Source organism: Nicotiana attenuata, unplaced genomic scaffold, assembly GCF_001879085.1.
Source record: "Nicotiana attenuata strain UT unplaced genomic scaffold, NIATTr2, whole genome shotgun sequence".
NCBI classification, from domain to species: Eukaryota; Viridiplantae; Streptophyta; class Magnoliopsida; order Solanales; family Solanaceae; genus Nicotiana; species Nicotiana attenuata.
Window position 1 is genome coordinate 128,942 of NW_017671038.1, and position 3,791 is coordinate 132,732.

At 34.9% G+C, this 3,791-nt stretch overlaps 1 long non-coding RNA gene across 1 annotated transcript in view; it reads right to left on the reverse strand.

The window, feature by feature from the left end:
• Positions 1-786: 786 nt before the first annotated feature.
• The window catches only part of LOC109205443, a 3,532-nt gene continuing 527 nt past the window's right edge, over positions 787-3,791 (reverse strand). Inside the window, exon 2 of the long non-coding RNA XR_002064669.1 lies at positions 787-1,363. This is a non-coding gene — a long non-coding RNA (uncharacterized LOC109205443). The remainder of the gene's footprint in view (positions 1,364-3,791) is intronic.

Sequence of the window (3,791 nt, forward strand, 5' to 3'; positions counted from 1 at the left end):
ATAAAATTAGTAAATATATCTTCCCAGGATAGAACGATTTAACTTGATTTTTGAAACTATTATCCAGAAGAGAAGATGAATGCAACTTAAAAAGTGACTCGAAGAATATGGATAACTTGATTAGTTCGGGTTAACAAACTTTACAGTCTTGCTCTTTTCAAACTATGTTCTCATGTCTAGTAGTGTTAAGCATAGTAGGAATGATAATCTTTTAGCACACCAAGTAGCTGAGATATGTATTCATTTCAATATCTTCATGTATCCACCAGAAAAGAAAAAAACGAAGGGGAAAACAGAAAGAGCAATTGTTGTTTCATTTCAATGTCATTGTAATATTAGCTAGACTTTAAACTTTATGGGTTTAACCTTTATCATTATTAGCATTGAAACCATTGTATTTTTAAAGTTATGGGTTCATATCGACTATTTGTTACAATTTTACTAATTTTTACACATAAATTTATGCTCCATGCCGAAACCTGACATCCATATAATACATCCGCCTCTGACATTAGCAAATGGTTACGGTTCAACCACCAAAACCAGAAAGCACAGCAAAATAGAGCAAACAACTGTTAGTGCAGCTCACTGATGAAATGCCACTGTGAGGTACTCTTCCAAAAAGAAAGGAGAAATGGAAATTGGTTCCTTCTACTGAAGCAAAAAAATTTAGTGAAGTAAAGAAGAAAAGAAAATCCAAACAACATCAGATGAAATGGTCAGACATATGAACAAGGAACAATAAAAAGTTGATAATTTGAAGAAGCTAGAGATGAAGAAAATGTCTAGATGCAACAATAAACGCTTCATGAGAATGCAAGTATCCATAACACCTGGCATACACTCCCATAAGGGTAACATCACAAAAAGAATATATATCATAAAGCACCATTTCTGGTGAGCTGAGAAATAATAACACTTGCATTCTAGTCATTGAAATCTGAGTCACGGAAAATCACAGTAAAGTGGATGGAGGGTCTTGGGCAAGCTAACAATTTCACAGCTAAATCTCTGCACATTTCCAGCATTTTATTCTCCAAAACCATTGCATTCTTTAGTAGAAATTGTAAGTTCAAAAAGCTTACTATGGTGCTCCTTCTGACACATCCCAGTGAAACAGATAATATTAACACTCCTGAGACAGGGAAATGTAGAGTTTGATATCCAGCCCTTTACATCTATATTTTCTACTTTGCAAAAATAACTTGACTCAAGGGGGCAGCGGGAAACCATCGATATAAGATGGATGCGGGGCAGCGGCAACCATCAATATGCTTATTATATTAACAACTACCCATATATTGGCATTCTGCATTAGAAAAATATTTGCACAGCACTCCGTCGAGCTGAAGATGAACAGGACCTGGTGCAGTATTTACAAATGAGACTAGTGAGAAAAAGAAAATAATTCACCACAGACATATGGTATATGACAAAGTTAAGTATCTACACACTTTAAGCTACAACAATGCTAAATTATCTTTTGCCAGTATGATAAAGTAAATATCTGGCTCCAAAAGTTGACAAAAAACTAAAAAAATCATAAAAATGATTTTCTTTCATAGAAGTTTTCATGTTCACAAAAGTAGTTAACTATAGTCTTATATTGAATTCTGCAACTATTTGCTAAAACTGAAATGCTGCAACTTAAGTAATTTTGAGTCAATAACAAATCAAGTTCCGATTGTTAGCTTTGTTACATGACTAAATTTTGAAGATAATCGTAAACGAGGGTCCAAAAAACATGATGATAATCACGACATCTGTCATTCTCAACATATACAAAATCACCCGGAAGCTCAGTCACGCATGAGTAGTATAAATTAAGCTTAGCACTGAACAACGAAGATACATTTAGAAGCCTACACTTAACATCATCAAGACCTCATGAAATCTCCAAATGCTGAAGATATGGCGTAACAAATGATTACCTCCTTTATGCACAGGCCAAGATCCTCCCAACTTTCCAGACGAAGAAAACTATAGTGACGAGACAATTCCATAGTTTCCAAGCAAAAACAACCAGATAGTAACATTGAAATCAATTCACCCTTTAACACCACCTTATTAAAGTTGATGTGTATTCAAATTCATAAATTTTAACATTATGGTAAAAACAAATGATACCTTACACTACCAAACTCTTTTCAACTAAGATTTTAATTTTTTTTAACACTAAGACGTACATCTTAACGGATCCAACTCCTTTGAGATTCCTAATGTCTCCACTTCCTCAAGTTTTACTTGGATCATGTCCCATATTAAATAAAGAGTTTAAGTTATATATTCTATCAATGTTTGAATTTTTTCACCATTAGATATTTTTATCCGTCCTAATTTCTCTCGGTCACTCTTTAACAGAAAGCTATTTTCCCTTTTAAAAAAAGTTAACTTGGGCTTATTTCCTAAGCGGAGATTACAAAAGCTGGAACCGTGTGATAACTACGTATACTACTAGAAACACAGTCTTTTCCCTCGGACATATCGGTGGGAAATCCGTGTGAAATTTAAATATTCTTGCGACATTCCCAGGGGAGACGCTCAGTGGGAAAAGGGCTGGTGGGAAAATAGTTTCCCAGGACAGCATTTCACGTGAACTTGGTGGGGTCACATAGTGGAATTTCCCATGACAATACTGGAAAAGTAAGAAAATATAATAACTTAATTTTCTTAAATTTCCCACCATCTCTGTGGGAAGTATTAAAATTAATTTAGCAATTTTTCACGGAAATAAATATATGAACATTCCCACGAGAATCAGTGGGAAACATTGAAATTCTAGGAAAAAGGAACAAAAATTCCCACAACATCGGTGGGAAATTCCTGGGAAATCTGGAAAATATTTTCATGGCCAATTCTGTTTTTAGAACTACACCACCGGCCAAACTGAATGTACAACCAACAATACAAGACTAAATACAATTAAGCATTCAAATACCAAACTCAACATTCAATCTAATTCATTTCATAAACAACATCTAATTCAATCTATTTCATAAACAATAAATCCAACTAAACAGAGTAGAAAAAACAGTTTTATTATCTAAGCAACAACATGTTCTTGAGTCGAGGGTCTTTCGAAAGCAGCTTCTCTACCTCTCCGGGGTAGGGGTAAGGTCTACGTACACTCTACCCTCCCATACCCCACTTGTGGGATTTTTCTGGGTTGTTGTTGTATCTAAGCGACAACATTGTACAAAATGCTACTTCCCACACTTATCTTTTGCCAGTATGACAAAAAAAATATTTGACTTCAAAAGTTGAGTGCAAAGTTGCAAAAGAACCACAAAAGGTGAACAGAAGATTCTTTGAGAAATTTTGAATCATTAATAAACCTAAGCAAACCAAGTCCCAATTGTTAGCTCTGTTACATGACACAAGCTTTGAAGATGTCCTTGAGCGAGGGTCCAAAAAACAGGATGGCGATCACGACAAATGTCATCCTCATAAATTTCTAAATTAGACCGGATCTTAGTCACACATTTGATATCATAACTAAGTTCAGCACTGACCAAGGAAGATACATTTACTAGCCTACACTTATCCCGAAGATCTCCTGAAATCTCCAAATGTTGAAGATACGGTGCAAAAATTTCCAATGAATGATAATCACCTCCTTTATCGTCCACAAAAATACTTTTCAACTTAAGTGTCCTCAAATTTGAATTATTAATTTCTAGACGACGAAAACCTAACAAATGAGACAGCTCCATAGTTTCCAAAGCAGGACAACCTAATAGTAACCTCACAATCTCTTCATCGTCTAACACCACCGAAGTAAAGTTCAGTCT